Source organism: Lepidochelys kempii, chromosome 6, assembly GCF_965140285.1.
Source record: "Lepidochelys kempii isolate rLepKem1 chromosome 6, rLepKem1.hap1, whole genome shotgun sequence".
Lineage (NCBI taxonomy): Eukaryota > Metazoa > Chordata > Testudines > Cheloniidae > Lepidochelys > Lepidochelys kempii.
The window spans coordinates 30318056-30342123 of record NC_136385.1 but is presented as its reverse complement, the minus strand read 5'-3'; the positions used below and the strand labels follow the sequence as shown (position 1 = coordinate 30342123).

The window sequence follows — 24068 nt, the reverse complement described above, 5'->3', positions numbered from 1 at the left end:
CTTTAGGGGCACCAATTGACAGTGATTTAAATTCCATTAAAAAGAACTTCAATAAGATGTAAATGCTCTAAACTCCTGGTGCTGGCCCTCTGCACAGGGGTGGATTTCTCAACAGCAAAGCTAGAAACTGCTACTATACACTACTAGAAAGATGTGGATCCATTTCTTTCTAGGAGAGAGCAGTCCTTGTGCCAGATCCTCAGTCGTATTCCAGCTGCTTTGCACACGGAGCTGAGTGGCAAACACCATTGATTTGGTTGATTTAACGTGTACCCTCTCTACACACAGGCACATCATATATCATTTGAAAGCTTATTATGTCTACTTTAAGATGAGCTATGATGTGGAGCTATCACATGGTGCCATTATCACAAAAATGAGGATAAACAATGACACCCCATCAGCACAAAAAAATGACTACTTTGAAATATTTGCACTCATTTCTGTTAGTGACTCTACTGTTTCAAGACACAACATTTTATTTCTTTGTGACCTCAGAGCATCACAACAATCTAATGTATAAAACAAAATTAAATAATAAATGTGTACAGGTATCACTGAAATGTAATAGCACAGGTAACTTTTCTAGTCAACATCATTATCATCATCTTGTTTATCATTACGATCTCTGTCGGGAGTGTGTGGGTTACCACAGTCTTCATTGCCTTGGCATGTACACAGTTCTGTGCAGGCAAGCTTGTTCTGACTACAGAAATAGTTGATTGTGCAATGACCCTTACTGGTAGAGGTATAAATAAGGTGTTGTAGAAGGTCAAACGGCACTGGACCCTTGAAAAACACAGGAAATAGTTCATCCTCATTTTTCCATCCATGTTGCCATGATGATCCAACATCTGGGTCACCTATGTACAAAGATATCCAGATCTTTGTTTGCCAAGATGCTCTTTTGCCATGCTCTTCAAAACTGTCCTCACATTTGGGAGCTTGGCCAATGACTTGTCCTTTTTGATGGCCAGAATAAGGCACAAACATTTCAGGTCCTTTTCTTTCTTGCTCTAGTCATATAGCACCATTACCAACTTCCCTACAGCAGAAATTGTGGCTTATCAGTCACTCTCTCCCTATTTGGCATGATATCTGATGTGGTAAGCTCCCTTTGTTTTGACAACATTAAAACAGATTTTATTCCCAATATTAAATAGGGATGAGACAGAGTCACACCCTGCTAATGTGTGTACAGCAGGAAATATGTTGCAGAAGTCAGGAGTGCATCACAAATTGTATGACACTTGTCAGTTGTGCTGGTAATGGTGCCTGTTTCAATACAAATTATCTAATGAACAGCAAGGACCTAAATATTTGTATCAGGTGACATAATCACTATGGTTCCTTTAACACCAAGAGACCAAAAGCCAAACTGACACATACAATGTACAGAAACATCCTTGTGCCCACGGACTCTTGAGTACTGTAGAAGTCTTGGGCTTCTTCAACATCTTTACTGGGGATGGACTTTGTACTTCAGAATTGGAAAAGTCTCCTGCCAGGAGGAGTGTTTGTGTTGGGTGTGCTCCTACATGGTCAGGTGCATTTTGAACCACATATTCACAGAGAAATTTACAAGTGACTGCTAGCTGGATGCCACGGTTAGAAACTTTTTCCATGGAGGAAGAGGGTGTCCTTCAATCACCTGGCATTTCTTGCATCCAGCCTTACATCCTGTCTGGTGCTGTCTTTCTGCAGTTTTCACAGGGTTATGGTTGTCATATCTGTCAAAGTATTTGATTACAGACTTAGGTTTGTCAAATCTTTTTAGGATCTTTCTCAAATACTCAGCAGCCAGTTCACTGAATGTGTGGAATTTGTCCCCAGACACCACTTGTGTGACAGTCAGGGCATCTCTGATGTACACTGTGGTTTCTTTGTTGCATGCTCTTAGTTCATGGATTCTTTCAGCTTGAGCTTCCAGCTGATGCCCTAATTCAGCTTTGTCTGTTCTTCTCATTGTTCCGTCAACATGGAAGAGGGACATAGGCACAGGTTCTATTGGGTGACTAAGAACAGTTGTTATTGAAACATCATCTCTGCATCTTGATAAGGACAGGCCTCTGTGGAAAACAATTTCTGGACTAAGAGGTCCTGTGATTGTCCCTCCCTTGCCAGACTTAAATTTGGTTTTCTTGGCTATGTCAGCAAATGTTTTGATGCCAGATTTCTCGACTGGCCTAAAGAAACAATGTGTCTCATCAGAATCAAGTGCGTCTCTCTCAAATCTCTCCGTTTGTGCTTCACCAATATCTGCTACTTTCAGTAGAGATTCTTGTACATCTGATATTACATGCAGTCCAACACATACGTTGATTCGCACCTCTGGATGTGCTGCTGGGTCAAACTGATTTGTCATATTGTTGATGACATAGTTGGTAAGACCTGGAACATGCTCTTTATCCCTCTCCAGTGCAGAGGCAATGACTTGTTTGTGGACTTTTTCTTCGCTACTTCTTATTAGGCCACTTCGTTCTCTCATTGCATTTACATATTCATAATATGATGCTGTGGATTGTCATCCCTAATGCTAATACTGTGCATAAGTGTCACTGAATTAAAAAGCTTTCAAGAATACTGCAAAGGTTAGTACCGCATACATTGGCAATAACAAATTAAAACCCTCTACTAGGCAGACTAGATGCCACATTGTATATACAAAAGCTTACAGATGGAGAAACATTACATAAGGAATTCAGGTACATTTTTAATCTACCCACTATATGGTACAAACTATGGGCACACAGTCTACTGTTACTGATGCACAACCTTCCATGTGAGATTGATCTGGTCAGAAAATTTCAATTGAAAACATAGAAAACTATTATAATCACTTGTGAGATACTTTGACAAGAATAGGTGATGTGAAAACATTTCATGTTAGTATATTGTAAAAAGTTGATATTCACCATTTTTGCCACATGCTAACTAGTTTCATAATTTCTGGAAAAAAATACTTGCCCATGCAAAACCAATAAAAATATTTTAATACATTATTGTTTAGTAACCTTGACCAATAAATACCACATTAAGGTGTTGAAATTAACTTAAACAGTAAAAACTGTAGTCATGGTCGTGTTGGAGGTGTTTCTGGAACTATGCAAAAAAAATGACACTCTCTCATTCGGGATACCATTGTTTCACCTCATCTACAGGCTTATAGCACTACCTGACAGCTTCACATCATACTTTTTCTAAATGTACATAAAATAAGCTTTCAAATGATAGATGATGTGAGTATGTGTAGGGTGGGTAAAAAAACTCCAAAAATATGGCCCTTTTTGGAGAATTGCTACACACCTGAAGGATTAATTTCAATAACTTCAGGTTCACCAATCAGTGTCTCTAGAATAAATTATTTAAAATACTGCAGTGCTAGTAATAATATGAGGGGTCTGATGGTGGCAAATATGGGTCTAGAATAAAAAACAGCTGAGAGAAATTGCCACATTGTTGCTCTTTATAATCAGGATGCTGAAAATAAAGCCTATATGGCCAAGAGTTTAAACAGTGACTAGAGATTTTGGATACCCAATCTGAGACACCATAACAAGGCCTGATTTGTAGAGACTAGGTGTCTGAGATTAAGCACTCAAAAATTGGGGCACTCAACATCATTAGTCACTTCTGAAAACCTTGGCCTAAATCTCTAAAATTACTTAGCATAGAAATTAAAACCAGAAACATTTAAGCAAGAAAAGTAATGTGGTTAGTATATGCCTCCATCCCCTTTCTAATGTTATCACTAATGATCGTTCAATGGATTTGGAGGCAAGCAACAAAATATTACTTAAAGTTATAAAGTGTTAATGACTGCTGACTGGTTAAGAAGTGAATGAACCTTAGGTTTCTTCCGCCACTGCAAAGAGGGGAGTAGTACAATAATGTTTCTGTAGTAAGAAAATAATAATTTGAACTCTTTTTTTTTTTTGAGGCCTGCAAGAAGGACCCATTTGACAATCCAATTCAATATTTTAAGCTGCAGAACCTGCAGCCACAGCACCTGTCAAGAGTTCTGACAGCCCAAACAATCCCCTGAAAATCAGATCTCAGGCCTAAAGCATGAGATGATGTTAGTATCGCTGAACGCTATGCATGCCATCACACAAACTGCTTTGCTATCTCAAATAGAACCTGCTAAATCAATTCTAAAATTCTCCAATCCTAAATTTTATACTGACATAGACTACTAATTGCATCATATTTTGTGGTCGATTTAGGACACAGATAAATGTCTCTTAGACATTAGGATGAAACCAATAAATTCATTTCTACTTATGTCCATTGCAGGATTTGAGCTCACAACTCTGGAGGTCAAAGATGAGTGCACTGACATCCTTGATAGTTAACCCTACAACTTCCTTAGGCTTTGACTGATCATGCAAAATGTGCAAATGTATATCAGCACAGCTCAAAATAAAGGAGCCAAACACCAATACAGGAGAAAATATTCTAAGTATTAGATGTCAATAGCTTCACAAAGTAGGTAAAAGTTGTAAGACTTTAGATCCATGAATATATTTACCCTTGAACAAGATATTTCAAAATAAAATCAATTTTAAGAAAATTAAAATTTCTGCAATATACACTCAGATGTAGCAGTTTACTGAGGGTTTAAAGTGCATCTGTCTAGAGTATGTAACCTTCATTCTGTATTTTCTTATTCTTGAGTGCTACAAAGAAATCCCTGAATAAAAACTCTTGACATTTAATTTAACAGGTATTTACAACCCAACTCAATGAACGATAGCAACACTATTTCCACTGTAAAGATTGTGATCTATCACATTGGGTACTAACCTGGGAGTTGGGAGACCTCGGTTGTATTGACCTAGATTGTATTTTCACCTCTGCCACTGATGTTCTGCATGACACGGGCAAGTCACTTTGGCCCTCTGTCTGTCTGTTTTGCCTCCCACCCTTTGTCTCTCTTGTCTATTTAAACTTAGATTTCCAGATTAGGGGAGGTCTCTTATTATGTGCTTGAATAATTGAGCCTCAATCTCTGTTGGATCCTCTGGATGCTACCATAATAAGTCGCTGATTATATGAAGCTCTTTTAATGCCACTAAATGGTCCCTTCCAAAAAACTCATCTCAGAAGTCTTTCCCACTTTCTATCTCGTGCTTTGTTTTGACAGAATATGGTTTCCTTACCCTAGACTGAGCGGGTGGCAGACGGGAGAGGGAGGAAGAACTGATGCAGACAGAGAAGTATCACATTGAAAACTCATGCAGAACTTGTCAATAGAACAAGATTTCTTTACTGCAGTGCTAAAAAAAAATCAAGTGATTTCCTGTTGATTCAGCAAATAAATTGAATAGGCATGTGGTGTTTGTTTTTTTAACCTAGACTATACACACAGTTTAATCAGGCAAGATTCTGATCTTCAATCACTTCCATCAAAGATGGACAATCTGGACTGAAGGAAAATTGAATGACATTTGAGTGACAGCAAGATCATCATACTCGCATTATAAATGGCAGGCACTGCAAGACTTGGTGGTAGGAGAAAACGCAGCTTATTTTTTCTTATTTGGGCATATTAAAAAAATTTATGTGACCATTTAGTCTTCTGTGACCTACCAGACTCACCAGAACTGGCAAAGGGAGTGCAAATTATACACTGTGTTCCAACTGGGCCTTCATTCCCAAGAGGGAAGCAGGGGGGTCTTGTCATGGTCACTCACTCAGGGATTTTCTGTTGGAGGAGAGGGAGACAGCTTCTGGTCACAGCTTGTGCTAGAAGCCCTACCGGTGAAGGTTGCTGAGGGAACTGGAAACCAATGTGTTTCTTGGCTGCCCTTGCCATGCCTCCTTTCCAACAAGAGCCTCCCTCTTTATTTGTGGTGTTATCCGTCTATCCCCCCAGTCACACAGATGAAGCTGCTGCCATTTTCTGCGATCATAGCCACATGACTAGAGGGCTATCAATCCTCAGAGCCTTCTTCCTGGGTTTCTAAAGGGGCTAGCATAAATCCAGAGTGAAATCGGTTCAACAGATTAATATAAATCATTTTTCATCCTCCCTATAAAAACAGCATGTGTAAATTAAACTTTTTAATTGTATTGCACCTTTAACTAATTCTACATTTAGGGAATGCAGAGATATTGAATACTTGTGCTTTGCACAGTACAGAATCACTATATTGTACCGTAAATTTATCATCCATACTACATCAACCTGCTTGCTTGACGTAATGTGCCTGTTAAGATGAAGGATTTGTATACAAGCATTATTTCTGGAACAGTCACATGTAGAAGAATTGGTGGTTTACAGGACTCCCTTTGAAGTAAAGGTCACAGATTTGATCTACTCGGTTATCAGGAAATTGAATAGCCCAGTCAAAAAAGATTATGAATCACTCCTATCAGAACCACAGAGCAACATTTACTCTGCAGAAGCTGCAAGTAGGGGTTAGTTAAGACAATAATCAGAAAAATATACATTGAGGATTTGGCCAATACGACAAAATGCACTAGAAGATGTGTAAAGATGTTTTAACATAACAGTTCCATTAAACATCTTGTTCTGATTTTCTGTAGATGGCTTATGACAATGGACACACTTCCCACTCGCTCACGGACACGGAGTCGTATATTAACATGGTAATGTCAATTTAAAAAGCATAATGCTGTTTTACAATTCACCTTCTGTTTCGTTATGCTTAAAACTGACCTTGATGTGTTTAGGCGATGAGGAACAATTAAGGGAAAAAAAACAGGAAGGGAGGCTACAAAAAAAACATAACAACCTATTTCTAAAGCTAAGTGGGTTTCCTATTTGGAATTAAATTATTATGTGGATTTGTGTTGCCTGTCATTTCGCCCATTATCTGAGATGTCTCAGCTCAGGGAGATGGCAACTGCTTGCCCTGAAAATCAAAGAACTATAGAAAGCAAACAAACTCAAGCTTAATTCCTTTGAGGAAGCAGATGCTCTGCTGTAAATGTCACTCACTCTCTCACATGTAACTCAGAATTGTCACCAAGGTCCTAGTGGGTTAAGCACTTCAAACATAAATAGCGAAATGTCTAGGAAACAAAATTAATGGCTTGCTCTATTAGAGGAATTTCTCCGTGTTTCATTGAGTTATGTTTTATAGCGCCAGAAAATGACCCAAATAAATCTGAAGTCTAAATCTCATCATGTTCAACAGTACTTCTAATTCAAAGCTATTTCACTGTGGTCCTTTCATTGACAGAGAATCACAGTACCATAGAAATCAGAGATGGACATACGCTGATAGATTATTTCTATCACCCTTCAGGACAGGATCTCCCATTGGCAGGAGCAGTCTTCAGGAGTGAGAGATCAGTTTGCTCCTCTTTCCAATGTGAATGGAAGAAGACTTCAAAATAAGCAGATCTGGTGGATAGCCCCCTTCAGCATGAGCTACCTTTGGGCAGTGAGGTAGCCAGTTTTGAGAGAGAGTTTTCTACAGTTGGGTGGGTCTGCAATCCTATCCCCACCCAAAATGTAATTTCCTTCTCAGACAGTTCCTTCCACAGCAGGAATTGCTAGGACTGACCAGTTGATTTCCCAGGTAGCAGGAACATGGCAGCCCACATGATTTTATTTTGTCAACCCCCATACCTATTACTGACAGTCCCGCTCTCTGCCAGGGCACAAACATCAACCATCTTAGATGTCTTCCACTGTACAGTTTTGCCCTCTCTACCTATCATATTGCCTGAGAATGCAAGAAGAGAAATCAAATTGTGATCCTGTCCTAATCAGTAAGATTTCGCATAAAAATTCCAAATGGTAATAATTACTATAAACCTACTGAAAGTCCTTGATCCAGTGGGCTGTAAAAGCTCTTTCAGAAGCATATGGTTTTATCATTCCATTGTTTCTACAATAATCCCATGCTGCCACATTTCTGGACAAAGTCAAATGATTCATCTTTAAAAGTAAACGTGTGTAACACAAGATTTATCAGACCCTTAACATTATTAAGGCATGGTTGCGTGTGTGCGCGTATTCTTCAATACTATATCATATCATATATCAAGAACAATATACTCCAATATCTGAGAAAGAGGTGCACTTCATCCACACTCATATCCCCATCTTCTTTCCCATCCACCAATCACCTCTCTCCTTTCACCTCCCCTCATTGCTTCCACTCCCTAGGGTGGCTTCCTAGCCCACCAATTGCTGCCCCCACCCTCCATACTCTTCTGGATGCTAACAATGCCCCTCACCAGAGTTCACCTGCTCAGAGTGAAGGTTACTGGTCACTCTGCAACAAGCCTTAAATTAACTAGCTGTCCAAACACTTCAGTTACATTGTGAACCACTGAAATTTCATCATTAGATCAATGACAAATATTTGAGACCCTATTAAACCCTGCTCCATGGAACTCAAGAGATGCTGAAGCAGGGACCACTACATGGAAAAGCTGCACAAAAGTGGTAACTTGGTGTGACCGGGGTCCCAGGGAGCCACACTATACTTACTCAATTAGGGTCAACTGCAAAGAATGGGGCAGACAATCCCCAAAGCTGGTGGATATTCCAATACTTAGATTTACCAAACCAGCACAAAACAGCTTACTGGTTACCCAGAAGCCAACAACACAGTTTCCTTAAAGCAACCCAGCCTTAGGCCTCCACCCAGACACCCAAGTCAAATATGATGAGGATTACTGTAAATCTTATTCCTCATATAAGAAAGTTCTACCAATCCCAAGAGATCAGACACATTACCTCCCAGGTTAAGGAGTATTTCAGATCTTACCCCAATACAGGCTTATAGCCAATTCTTATTAACTAAACTAAAATTTATTAAAAAAAGAAAAGAGAGAGTGTATTGGTTAAAAGATCAGTATACATACAGATATGAATACAGTTTTGAGATCAGATTCATAGTAGAGATGAAAAGGAGGACTTGTTAGAGACTAACAAATTTATTTGAGCATAAGCTTTCGTGAGCTACAGCTCACTTCATCCTGTCATAGTAGAGATGGTGAGCTTTGTAGTTGCAAAGAGCTCTTTCAGAATTAGTCCATAGGTTATAGTCCAATGTTCATATTCAGGGTGATACAGACAGGACTGGAGATCTCAATCTTATGACTTAAGCTTCCCCTGAATGACGCATCAAGCAAATCTGAGATAAAAAGGATCAGGACCCAAGGGTTTCTATACAGTTCCTGGCCTTCTTTTGACAGCATGGAGTACTTAGGCAAACAATAGGCAATCATGGAGACTTTGAAGTAGACCTATTTCCAAAGCACCACTGGCAATTAACTACATGATTAACATAAGGTAATTTATCCAGTAAGCAGTTTATCACAAACTTTAAAGAGACATATAGACAATGACACTATTTCACCCAAGATTCATCTGAATGTTAATATTCCCTTTTGATCTCTGAATCAAATGCTATAGTGATAGACATGTCTGTTTACATGACTGACATCTAACAAGATATAAGTAAACACATACTGTTAGTATCACCTCCAATTCTTTAAAAATACAGATTTGTATTTCAAAAGTCTAGCCTATCAAGCATTGAATGGACCTAATTACCATTCACATACTTTTCTAATATGTCTCTAAAGGTTGACTCTGGGCCATTTAGTCTGTGAGCTGCTTAACCCTTTCTATTGACATCTTCTTGGCACACTTTGTATAAAATTTGTTGCAATTATATAACAGTGATAGCAACAATGATTTGCATGGTCATATTTTAATGCAATAATGTTATACCCGGCCAGAAGCTTACAGAGAGCCACCGAGTGACCTTATTCTTCTCTGCTCCCTAGCTTCAGCCCCAGCCAGGGAGCCCTGAGGATTGGAGGTGGGGGTAGGAAATCAGATACTGAATTGCCTTCAGTTTTTACGCTCTCAGCCCTTGCACCCAGGCTACTTATCACCAATCTCAGACACCCTGTTTGTTCTATGTTTGTACAGTACAGCACTCTGGGTACAGGTCCATGACTGGAATTCCTAGGTGCTACCAACAGTACAAATAACAAAATAAAATAATCCCCAGGTGTCTGGCCAATGATAAACATTGAGGGGGCAAAGTAGCCCTTTTGTGTTTAGATTCTCAGGTCACTAATACTGCAGGTCACTTCACACCGGAGAATCTGTTATGCTTTGTTCCCAGTGGTACAATAGGTCCCATTAGAGGCTGTGAAGAACCTGAGGGACCACTTCCTCAGTTGGTATAAACGGATGAAGCTCCGTGGTGGAGCTGTGTTAATTTACACCAGATGACGATCTTGCCCGAGATGCTCCACTGAACACAGCTCTGAGGCACCCTAGATTTAATATCACATTTGAGGCACAGTGAGAGAATACAAACTGAACAGCAAGCTGTGCTACCCATCTACAACAAGCAAAACTTTACGTTGCATTTTATGTCATCTTTCTCACTTGATTCAGCAGTTTTATCTCTCCAGCACACTGCCTTTAGCTAGTGTCTTCCATCATGCTCACTTTATAATAATCTAACACTTAGTTACAGAGAAGGGCAGGGATGTAGAGTGAAATATTAAATTTTGGGCAGACCGAGGTGGTGAGTTATAGCTCTAATAGGGATTCCTGACTTTGACTATTACATTAAGGCCTTCTCAGAAAACATTTCATTTACAGATCACCATTGAAACACATACAGCATCATTTAAGAAAGAATCAATACATCATGAATAGCCCACTTCCCATCCCTCCTGCTCAGGAGGGGAGCAGCAGGTACACAGTGCCTCCTTATCCCCATGTATCTTGACCCGAGATCCATGGAGGTGGCACAGGGGCATAGCAGGAGATCTTATTTCCCCTTACTGTCCTGTGCAACCATGAAAACAGAGCCATAATATGACCCCTGAGAGGTCTTCACAGACCATCCTTGGCCTATTTTCTAAATATGCGTACAGTGTCTTCTCTCCACCCACCCCCTTCAGGTATGATATTTCTTCTCCGTGATACATTAACAAGTTTAGGTCTCTGGTGGTTACTATACACACAGAACCAAAAGCCTTTAGCAAGGGTGCAAAAAATTAGGTTTTGCATTGCTGCTGATTGAGTTTTCTGATTATTTGTTGCTCAGCATTATAATATTAAAACCCTAATTTGTTGTACTTCTTAGTGCTTTCAGCCACTCTGTTGTCCTTGCATTTTTGGTTCGGGGATTATTTCTCTTGCATGCTCTAGGTAACTCACTGAACCCCAAAAAAAAAGAACAGGAGTACTTGTGGCACCTTAGAGACTAACAAATTTATTAGAGCATAAATTTTCATGGGCTACAGCCCACTTCATCAAATGCATAGGATGGAACATGTAGTAAGTATATATATATACACACATACACACACACATACATACATACACATACAGAGAAGGTGGAAGTTGCCATATAAACTGTAAGAGGCTGATTAGTTAAGATGAGCTATTATCAGCAGGAGAAAAAAAACATTTGTAGTGATAATCAAGATGGCTCATTTAGACAGCTGACAAGAAGGTGTGAGGATACTTAACTTAGGGAAATAGATTCAATATGTGTAATGACCCAGCCACTCTCAGTCTCTATTCAAACCCAAGTTAATGGTATCTAGTTTGCATATTAATTCAAGCTCAGCAGTTTCTCGCTGGAGTCTGTTTTTGAAGCTTTTCTGTTGCAAAATTGCCACCCTTAAATCTTTTACTGAGTGGCCAGAGAGGCTGAAGTGATCTCCTATCCATTTTTGAATGTTATGATTCCTGATGTCAGATTTGTGTTCATTTATTCTTTTGCGTAGAGACTGTCCAGTTTGGCCAATGTACATGGCAGAGGGGCATTGCTGGCACATGATGGCATATATCACATTGGTAGATGTGCAGGTGAAGGAGCCCCTGATGGCATGGCTAATGTGATCAGGTCCTATGATGGTGTCACTTGAATAAATATGTGGACAGAGTTAGCATCGGACTTTGTTGTAAGGATAGGTTCCTGGGGTCGTATTTTTGTTGTGTGGTGTGTGGTTGCTGGAGAGTATTTGCTTCAGGTTCGGGGGCTGTCTGTAAGTGAGGACTGGTCTGTCTCCCAAGATCTGTGAGAGTGAGGGATCATTTTTCAGGATTGGTTATAAATCTTTGATGATGCGCTGGAGAGGTTTTAGTTGGGGGCTGAAGGTGACGGCTAGTGGCGGTTCTGTTATTTTCTTTGTTGGGCCTGTCCTGTAGTAGGTGACTTCTGGGTACTCTTCTGGCTCTGTTAATCTGTTTTTTCACTTCAGCAGGTGGGTACTGTAGTTTTAAGAATGCTTGATAGAGATCTTGTAGGTGATTGTCTCTGTCTGAGGGATTGGAGCAAATGCGGTTGTATCTTAGAGCTGGCTGTAGACAATGGATCGTGTGGTGTGTTCTGGATGGAAGCTGGAGGCATGTAGGTAAGTCTAACGGTCAGTAGGTTTCCGATATAGGGTGGTGTTTATGTGACCATCGCTTATTAGCACAGTGGTGTCCAGTGTGTGGATTGGTCTAGGCTGAGGTTGATGGTGGGATGGAAATTGTTGAAATCATGGTGGAATTCCTCAAGGGCTTCTTTTCCATGGGTCCAGATGATGAAGATGTCATCAATGTAGCGCAAGTAGAGTAGGGGTGTTAGGGGATGAGAGCTAAGGAGGCGTTGTTCTAAGTCAGCCATAAGAATGTTAGCATACTGTGGGGCCATGCGGGTACCCATAGCAGTGCCGCTGACTTGAAGGTATATATTGTCCCCAAATGTGAAATAGTTGTCGGTGAGGACAAAGTCACAAAGTTCAGCCACCAGGTTTGCCGTGACATTATCGGGGATACTGTTCCTGACGGCTTGTAGTCCATCTTTGTGTAGAATGTTGGTGTAGAGGGCTTCTACATCCATAGTGGCGAGGATGGTGTTTTCTGGAATATCACCAATGGATTGTAATTTCCTCAGGAAGTCAGTGGTGTCTCGAAGACAGCTGGGAGTGCTGGTAGCGTAGGGCCTGAGGAGAGAGTCCACATAGCCAAACAATCCTGCTGTCAGGGTGCCAATGCCTGAGATGATGGGGCGTCCAGGATTTCCACGTTTATGGATCTTGGGTAGCAAATAGAATACCACTGGTCACGATTCTAGGGGTGTGTCTGTGTGGATTTGCTCACTGAACCCAGACTTCCCTTATTCCTTCTTCCTGCTATTCAATTTTTTATAAAAAAGACTTTTCTTCTCTGCTAACACACTTTTAATCTCTCTCTCCCTGAGAAGCCAGGATGACTGTTGCTCCCCCTTACTTACTTTCTTGAAAACTAAGGTAAATATGCTAGGTGTGCCAAGTGAACCCACCCTGAATTTATTTCCAATTGCCTTTAAATAAAGTAGTTCCACTTAATCCCTCTACTGGAACTAAAAGAGAAATAATAGAACTTACTTTCCTAAAACACAACAATTTTTTTCACTGGGTGCAGTTGTTTAATAATCAAAGGATCCTATATAACCATATAATAACTGCTGCTTTCAAATGATCATGAGCCTCCAAATCGCTCATAATTTTCTCAGAACCAGCAATAGCCTGGTAAACTACTTCTCTATTCTCGGTGGTACTTAGTGTGAGAAAGAACTCTGTCCTCAATCTATTTCAATGAAGCTTTTGCCTTACAGCATTTTCAGCATGTGCCTGTTTGCCAGTTTTCCAGCTCTCCCATGGTAGTTACCTTATCTAACTAATTTCAATTCCTAGTTCCAACTTGAGGGTTTCAACTATTACCAGAGGTTTATAATCTGCACTTGCCTCTCCACCAAGCTTTTGCAGAATTCTAGATGCAGCAGGATTCTCACTACCCATTGACATGATACCTTGCCCCAAAAGCTTCATAATCTAGGTTTACGCACAATAAAAACACAATACCGGACACACTAAGAAGCTGATATTGTGATGACACATAAAGGTCAATAAAACATTGTTGACAACTATTGTGAACTTTCCTCTAAAGACAAACCCAATAAAGTCAAATCCTTTAGAATCTGGCAGAACAAGATTTTCAGAGTCCAAGTACACCTACACCTGCTAACTACATGAAGATCCAAAAGAGCTTACTTAAGCAATCCGCTAAGCAACAAAATCAGTGCCTGTTAATAAGCTAAATAATCTACATTTTTAAAAAGACATACATTAAGAACCAGTTAATTTTTAAAGATGATCTATCTGGCAGGGAGTAGGAGGATTTTACTATTTGTATTACAGTGTTGTGCTATGCACGGTAAAAACACATAAGAGTCAGTCCCTGATCCAAATGTCTCAATCTAAATTGATAAGTCACACAAGGGACAAAAGTGAAACACAGAGAGGAGAGCTGACTTGCCAAGATCACACAGCAAGTCAATGGCAGAGCCTGGACTAGAACCCAAAGGTGAACTCCTGATTCCATTCCAGTCAACGGGAGTTTTGCCATTGACTTCAGTGGGGCCAGGATTTCACCCCATGTCTCCTGAGTGCTTGTCCAGAACCTTATCTCCTAGACCATGCTGCTCAGTATTGTGCCCTTTTTATATTAAGCATCCAGATGACCTCTCATTCTGTAGCATCTTCTCTTCCATACACTCTGATACTAGACAACTGGTTGAGACAAGAATTCCTCTGATGCTATCAGGGAATTCCCTTTTCAAATGCAGAAGTCAACATTTTTATATCTGATCTGACCAGCTACAATATTAACTCAGTAAAATAGACTGGCAGCTTGTCTCTCAGTATCCCTTTGACAAAGTCCCAAAGAGGTCGGATCGTTAGTGTTTGTGAGTGTAACCTGCAAAACATGCACACACACACCACATACGTTTCAATTTCATTCTGATTTTCTATCCCAAAAGAGCAGCGATTAATGTGCCTGGAGCATTGAAAATACTCTATGGAATAGTAACCCAAATCCCACCAACATCAGTGGGCATTTGAATCTCTGTGTTGTATGGCAAGGGGGGAGCGATAGCTCAGTGGTTTGAGCATTGGCCTGCCAAACCCAGGGTTATGAGTTCAATCCTTGAGGGGCCATTTAGGGATTTGGGGCAAAAATTGGGGATTGGTCCTGCTTTGAGCAGGGGGTTGGACTAGATGACCTCCTGAGGTCCCTTCCAACCCTGATATTCTGTGATTCTAAGGCTAAATATCTAGGCACTTACAAAGCAACTGGTCACCATGGTATATCTTCAACATGTGCAGGAGCTGCTTTTCAGCCATTTACATTGTAAAGACTTCTTTAAAGCCCCATAGACAGCTAAATGATATATAAGTAGCTCAGCCAGAGAGCAAATTTTGATGGCCAACATATAAACCCCTTAAAAACGACAACAACGATGGTTACTAGAAGCCCTGCCAGGTGCCCTTTAATAATCAGTGAATTTGATTAGTATAGCAATGAGAAGAGACAGCAGGCTGTCACATGACTCCATGTTGGTCTGCCAGGACACCCTTACAATAGAGACCCTAGACGCAGTGGGATTTTTCATGTATAATAAATAAAGTAATAGAATAGCAGGCTGAGCTCCTTGCTGAACACCAATGCCTTGCACTGTGTATGTTAAAGATTCCTCCAAGTATTATGGTAGGATAAAAAGAAACACAGAGAATTTATGATTTTCTCCTTGTGACTGCCTGCTGAGTCCCCAGGGACTGAATGTCAGACACACGACTACATCTGCCACTTTGTAATGCTGCCGTGAACATCTAAATAACACTCTCAGCATAACAGAGATCTGTCTGCCAGGCTGCCCCAGCCTCCCTTCTCTATTGGTGCTCACTCTGCCATAGAAATATGTCTTTCATAATCTGTTATAACAACTCCTGGTCTAAAGCTCTTTACAATAATTTAGCTGGAATCATGGAGCTTATCTAAAAGAAATTGACCTTCTGGATTAAAAGGCAAAAGATTTCAGTGTGAAAACCCTTCACTTCTTTATCATAAAGATGAAGACTGCAATGCTGTGGGTGCCAGTTGTCAATGCTACCATTTCAGAGACTATGTCTGGATTTGGATTCGTATTTTTCTCTCACTTATCCCTGACACTCATCGGCAGTGAGTGGCTAGGGCTAGAGTGGGTTCAGTCCCCCAGGCACAGCCCCTTAGCTTGGTGTACCAGGGCCAGGAGGGGGCAGGGCATTGCGGGTGCACATGTTATGGGATGCTGTGGCAGGCTCCCACAAAAGCCAATTGGCCGGAGTGGGGAACTGGTCAGGCCCAGCCCCTTGGGACAGGTGCCACTGCTGCCTGCCTCCCTCTTGTGGGCATCCCCTGCCCATGTCCCCTTGGCAGCCAGAGCCCCATGGGAGGAGAGGACCAGCCCCCCCCCCCCCAAGACACTGGGCCAAGTGTGCATTCCCTCCCCAGGTCAAACCCCCACTCCATCTGGAGCCAGGAGGATCTGGTGCCCTGGGGTATGGGGCCGCCCCCATTCTCCGCATTGACCCAGGTGAGTGTGCTGGAGAGGGGGTCTTGCCCTGCTGGGTCTGCCAGCACCAGTGCACCTGCCTCGCTTAGATAGCTTCCTAGAGTCTAGGTAACTTGGAGGGGCTTCAAGAGACAGATGGGGTCTCTGTCTCCACTCCCCTCCAGCCTGGAGGACTTAGGGGAAAGGAGTGGCAGACTGGCTGAGGCTGCTGTTGCAGTATTCCTGTATGACCCTGGCCAGTCCTGGCCCAACTCTTGGGAAGGCGCATAGGGCTAGAAGCCCAGGCCTGCCCCAAGGAGGGGCTGGATGGAGTGCTTGGGAGAGGGCCAACAGGGCCCTAACAAGGCAGAGAACTCAGGCAGGATCCCGGCACCCTGTAGGATACAGCTCCCACAGGTCTGCCCTTTCCAGAGAGTGTGCCCCTTGTCACTAAGGGTGAAGGTGGGGACGGGCACTAGGGAATTCAGGCTTCCCCAGGACACCCCAGGGAAAGGCTGGGCCAAATCCAACCCCAGGCCCAGTTGGCAGGTCCTTTCCTCCTGGTGCTCCCTCCCCACCAGGCCGCCAAGGGACTTGCCCCAGAGCCATCTTGTGCCCCAGCTCCCAGCACTGCAGCACATGGGACTGAGCCCAGCACAACAGCTGAGGGCCCTTGCCTCATGGGCTTGTTTGGTTTCTTTATCACCAGTTCACCTGCTCAGTGGCAGGAACTGGGTCCAGCCAAAAGGGGCAGCGAGCTCAGAGAGAGAGAGAGAGAGGGATCATCCCAAAACGGAAGTGAACTGGGTGGAGATTTCAGAATCCATTGCTTTCATCCTGTCCCATTTTCTTCCAGAAGCCAAAACCCAGGCTTTTCACAAGATAGCAGACAGACCTTTCCCAGTAGATTTTGTACTATACTTCTGAAGTTATTGTGCAGTTTTCAGTTCAGTAAATTAAAGGAGCCACCAATAATTTTGACAGAAAGATGTTTTCCTTCATTTGCTTGACAAAGAAGATTCTCTCATTCAATTCAAGAAGATATGTACAATATTTTTTCCCATGCAACTGGATAATTTTCAGTCTCAGTGGGACCAGAAAGCCCGTGTCTTGACATTTATGGGATTGTTTGAATTAAATTTGCAGATAACCATACAACCTTGACACAAATTGTACACTTATCCCGCAATCCAGTGAACATGGACAGGAAAATAAAATGCCTCACTCTGGCAGTAGAGATAAATCTGATCCTTTTTCTGTAAGATACCACTGTACTCTGGAAAGTTAGACACAGGTTTTAAAAATTTGCATTTTGTGCAGCTATCACAGTTGTATGTGCACAGTTAATCTACTGAAAATGACTGGTCAGGCATCTGTTTGGGTTTGCAAATGGCCAATTGTGTATGCAGCCATGGATGCAAAAATTAGGTGCGCAATTAGATGTGACCAATTGTGAAAGTCAGGCCCTCCAATATCACTGAACATTTTGCCTGATTAAAACATAGCTATCTTTCAGAAGACATGGAATCAAACCTTACTTTTCACAGAGATGAAAGAAGGTTTGGAGATTGCATGTTACAAAATATCTCCACTGGCCTCTTCTCCACAGAATTTTCCATCTGGGCACCTCAACAGCCACCAGCAACAACAGAAGCTGTAGCAGAGAAGCTGCTGGGTTCTTTTTATACCTGTGGCATCTGAACTAGCTCAAAGGGGGTCTAGCTGACATGGTGGTAAAAATGCCAGTGGTCACTGGCATCTTGTCTACATTAAACCTCCCACTTCTACTACCACTGGTGGAGCAGCACTGGAGGAAAAATTTAGCGGGGAAATGTTTATTGTAGACAAGGACTTAATCCCTAGTGGACAATCACAAAACCCACTGCAGAACTCAATGAGACCGTCAGTCTTTGCTTGAGACAGACTGAAGGACTGGGAACGTTGTTGTGCCATAGATCTTTTTTACACTGGTAGAACTTAGTGGGAAAGCTGTATTGTGCCTTCCTCCACCACATCCAGCTCTAGTTAGTTTTATTGATCTTAACATTTCCAGAGCACCATTTCAGCTATACTTAAACCTTTCAAGTCTGGTTTTCTACTGGAAACGTAACTTCAATATACTGTAGCAGGGGCTACAGTATTTTACTTGTCATCAGAAAGAGGACCAGGGAGAAAATGTGTTCCACAGACACAGTCTTGTTTTAATTGTGCAGCAACTAGTTTAGTTTTGCAGCAGTCCAGTACGTGTGACACTCAATGTCACCATACTCAATGTCAGTAGTTCAACCACTGTGAATAACCCTACAACAACAGATAACCAGTGAACGTTTGCAAGAGAAAAAACAGTTCAAGGGAGACGAATTCAGTTTCAACCTGTAGCATGTAATAAAAGGATCATAAATACTATTCTGATGGTTTGTGATGTCTTCCTATCCAGAACTCTGGAACTATTAAAGAATGGCCCACCCTAGATGGCCCACCTTCTACCCCAGTTTGTAGAAGTCCAAGTCATGCTGGGACAGGACTTTGGGGACCAGAACCAGCTGGCATCAATTTCTGTAGCTCCAGTGATTTCCTTTGCAATTCAACAGCTGAGGATTTGACCTGGAAGTTTAGTGAGTGCTATTTGACTATTCATCCTGTACAGACATGATCAATAAACTTCATATTTTATATACTTCACTATCAAGTCTTAGTGCCTAGATTTAAGGAGCTCCTTCAACCTGGGAGTTAGCAGTATGCTTTTAAATCTGCTTTTTAAAAATAAATATTTTCCCTTCTGCATCCTAAAGTCTTGTTGTCTTACTTCCCTTCTTTCTAAAAGTTATATCTTTTATTAAAATTATACAAATGAGGAAAGCTGATTTCTCCAAGAAGAAGCCAAAACAAATTATATTATCTTTTAATGGATTCTGGAAGCCAAAAATACTGCGATCTTTTAATGGATTGACCTGTTTATAACTCACTACACAAGGAGGATAGAGTAAAATGATAGAGGAGAGGAAGGAAAATTGGAGTGAAAACACATTATGTTTATGCTTACATTAGGAAAATTGTACAACTATTTAACAAAAGCAGTAAACATATCGGGACCTGTTAATTTAATAAGACGTCTACACTTCTTTGATGCTGGAGGCACTCCACCTTCAAACTTGTACTTCACAATGCAGTAAAGACATGCATATGTTCACAACAACTTCACATTTACAAACTTATATTGCTTGATTATTCTACATCCCACATGTAGTATGTCAAGTGTTCTATTTCAGGATAATTATTCTCTTAGAAAACATATGTTTAGAACATAGCCCCACAGAGAGAAAAATCTGTAATATAGCTCATCCTCACAAACACACAACTTCCATGCTTCCATGTACAGAAGAAGTCTCATTATATAATTTTTTCAGGGGTTTGAAGGTTTTAGTCCCCCAATCCTGCAAATTTTAAGCCCATGCTGAGCATCACTACTGTGAACATGGTTGTATCATGCAAAGATCATGGCATGATCCATCATGACCTTAGATGTTATTGATCATATCTTCCTCAGTATCATAAGTTTAACACCTTCTCATACAAGGTTAAAATGTCATCTTTCATTGTGAACTTCATTGACAACTTTCTGTGAAAACTTCCTAACAAAACTGAAAATGTGAGCACTGAGAGCATTTTGGAAATACAAGACAGAAAGTTGCCCAATATTTACAAATATTATTTTTGGATCCATGTGAAAATGTGAATCCTTGTTCAAGCAAAGGGTCACATGAACATGCAAAAATTCACAGCTGCATGATTTTAATGACAAAACTCCATGTCATGAGACTCCTCGCCCCCACACACAAAAAACATCACTGAAAACAAAAATGTGAACATTTCTATTAAAAAGTTAGCATGAAAAAAATCACAATTTTCCACATCGTAGCTAGTATTTCAAACTCCCAAGATTCAAATTAGTACATGATATGGCAAATCACAGTCTCTCACATTTCTATAACGTTAACGGTCACCTAATGACCAGATTAGAAGAGAAGGTCTCCCCATTTACCCAACAACAGCAGTGTGAGATTGGGTCCTTGAAGTCAATAGCTAAACTCCCATTCACTTTAATAGGAGAAGGGTCTATGGCCTCAATTCTACAAAAGATCCACTAAGAGCAAACAGTCCACCTGCGTAAATCTCTTTATAAGACTGGGGCTTATTAACAACCCTATAGGGGAGAGGAGGGAAAAAACTTTAATGGAGGAAAAACAGGGAAGTAATACATCAAATAAACTACCTATGAAGAGGCACAAAATCACACATGACGATAGACTGTCCATAGTAACATGGAAGGAAAATTAGCTGCCAAATAGACCTATTCAAGATAATTTGCACTATCAACAAGACTAGGAGGAACAATTTCTTCACTAAGTTTAAGAAATTAATGTAAAATGTATTTTCTGGGTCTCAAAGGAAATGTTTTGACTTAAAAGGAAGATACAAACAAAAACACACACAGTATGTGTTTGCCTATAAAGTGCGTGTATGCATGCTTTCAGAATTGAAATTGCTTTAATATTCTAGGGTTTGGGGCTGTTTTTAATTTATATATTTCTTTTACTACAGAAAGTTTATGGGTTTTTTTTTATTTGAAATCCATGCAGGGTAAGTGTTTGGAAATCTACTAATAAAGCATAGATTATTTATCAGTGCTCATTAAAGTCTCTATTATAAATGCTATTGAAAAACTGTACAATCAAACATACATATTTATTATAGATTGCGAGATGTATTTAACTAGTGAAAAGATTGGCCATTTTGAACTAGCAACAAGTTATGAAAGGTTGGAAAAAATAATCCTTTCCACAAAATTCAACTTTTTTAAAAGTATTTTTTAAAAATTCACCGCACAAGTAGGTCTTACCATAATGCTTTAAGTTTAAAAAAAAACAGCAACAAAATATTTCTGTTGTGATGTCACAATAAAAATATCCTTAACTTTATGCTCTGAGAACATTCCTACAGAAGTCTGTGAGTGTACTCACAGGGCATGAAATTAGGTATGTAAAATCTTTACACAATTGACATTAAATTTCCTGCTAGTTGTTTCAAAGGTATTTCTTTTGCCTGCATATTTATTTTTGAGATTATCTCTATGTGGCAGAAGATTATTTACTAAGAGGACATTGGGAGGGACAGGGAGATAAGGGTTAAACCCAATACTTTGCTTTCACTTGCACTGGAGAAATCTGCTACTAGCTAAATTTTCAGTCCATAAATTCAGTGAGAAGCCCAATGTGAGTTTTCAGATTGCTAGTTGGCTTTCAACAGCACCCGAGTCCCTAATCAGCAAGGGCATGTGACAATGAACAACTGGTTGGGGGGGGCGGGGGGAGATACCTTCCCATAGTCAGTAGAATTAATCAGATTGAATAGTTCATAATAAGATTTATCATACAAGGATAATCAATTATATGCTTCAGAGTAACAGCCGTGTTAGTCTGTATTCGCAAAAAGAAAAGGAGTACTTGTGGCACCTTAGAGACTAACCAATTTATTAGAGCATAAGCTTTCGTGAGCTACAGCTCACTTCCTCAGATGCATATCGTGGAAACTGCAGCAGGCTTTATATATACACAGAGAATATGAAACAATACCTCCTCCCACCCCACTGTCCTGCTGGTAATAGCTTATCTAAAGTGATCATCAGGTGGGCCATTTCCAGCACAAATCCAGGTTTTCTCACCCTCCACCCCCACACACCAACTTGATTGTCATGCACATTGTGTAAAGAGTTGTCACTTTGGATGGGCTATCACCAGCAGGAGAGTGAATTTGTGTGTGGGGGTGGAGGGTGAGAAAACCTGGATTTGTGCTGGAAATGGCCCACCTGATGATCACTTTAGATAAGCTATTACCAGCAGGACAGTGGGGTGGGAGGAGGTATTGTTTCATATTCTCTGTGTATATATAAAGCCTGCTGCAGTTTCCACGATATGCATCTGAGGAAGTGAGCTGTAGCTCACGAAAGCTTATGCTCTAATAAATTGGTTAGTCTCTAAGGTGCCACAAGTACTCCTTTTCTTTTTGCAATTATATGCTGTGTCCAAAATGTGCTCTGTAGATGGTTTATGAATCTAGAATCAAGACCCCAACATGAAATAAATACCTCCTTGAAAACAGTACATGAATGTGCATCACGTATCAAATAGCCAATTTTCAAAGATATGCAGTAATGATTCCTGTGGAGGTGAGCGGGAGCTCAAGGGAGCTATTACAGACATTCCATTCATTAGGTGCAAAGGGGCAGTGTAAGGGCATGGCACCCACCTCTCGCAAGCACCCCTTCTCGTCAGGTCTGCCTGCGGTCTTTAAATAGTCCTGGCCCTGGTATCTGGCCGTGCCCCCAGGGCTTCCTCCATGGAAGCAATGGTTTTGCCCTCTTGATGTACTCCGGCTCCAGTCTCCAGCTGGGCCACTACAGTTCTCCTTCTGGGATTTCTTGCTGTCTGGTTGTAGGCCAGTTCCCCAGTACCCTCTGGGGGAACCCAGGCCCACCAACTACTCCAGGTCTCAGCCATGTCCCTTTAACTACAGTGTTTTCAGTTCCCTGGGCCACTTTCCCACAGCCCCAACCTTCGCCCAAGCTTCACCTTACCTCAGGGCTCACCTAAGTTCAGGCCCAGCAGCCAGCCTGTTAACAGCTCTTCCTCGCTGTCCGGTTCCCTGCCAGCACTGAGCTATCCATGGTGCTGCAGTTCCCTTTGGCCAGCCAGGAGCACCACCCCTCTAACACCAGTAAGGAACTGACTGTCTGCTGCTCCTTTTATATGGCCCTCCTGGGCCCTGATTGGCTGCTTGGAGGACTCCTCTACTGTTCCTTTCCTGGGATAGATATGGCTGGACACTGAGGCCTCCGCAGGGCATAGTCCACCCCATCACAGGCAGATGGACAGATACGACTCAGAAAACCCGTTCATCCAAAGAATCTTTCTTTTCAAAAAAAAAAAAAAGTCTGTACTAAATAAAATGGGCTGCTTGGACCTAAAATGGATAAGTCATGACCCTATTTTTGTAAAACACACACAAAATATTTTCGGATAAAAACTATTATATTCATAGTCTATCTGGGTAACTACCAGACTTGCTCTGATTTTACAGGATACACAAGGATGTATGTTTGGATACTGGAGGGCATGACTCCCACTGATTCCTCATTTAGTGTCACAATTAGGCAAATTCCTTGTTTAACACCTTAAAGCCTGAACCAGTAGAGGAGTGTGGCCTAGCGGCTAGGGCACTGGACTGGGACTCAGGTGCCCTGGGTTTAATTTACAGCTCTGCTACTGGCCGATCTTGAGTAAGTCACATCTCCTCTCTCTGGGCCTCAGTTTCTCCATCTGTAAAAAGCAGGCTAATGATACTGACTTCCTTTGTAAAAGCATTTCAACATCTACTGATGGAAATTGTGCTATATAAGAACTGGGTATTAATAATTACTATAATTATAATCATGGGGCTTCGGTCCCAGTGCACATCAGCAGGTATCCTGTGAAGTCAGTAGAAATTCAGGATCTGATTATTTCTGGTACTGGAAAACAGGATTATCTTTCCATTGGTGTTAGGCCTAGAACCTTTCACCATTACTATAGGAGCCACATTTAAGTGGAGAGGTACTATATATGCTAAATAAAGCTGGCTGACATTTTAAACATTTTCAAA

The 24068-nt window shown here is 41.2% G+C and overlaps 1 protein-coding gene across 2 annotated transcripts in view; it reads right to left on the bottom strand.

Moving 5' to 3' along the window:
• The window catches only part of SERGEF (secretion regulating guanine nucleotide exchange factor), a 255637-nt gene that overhangs the window by 79358 nt on the left and 152211 nt on the right, over window positions 1–24068 (bottom strand). The window lies entirely within an intron of this gene.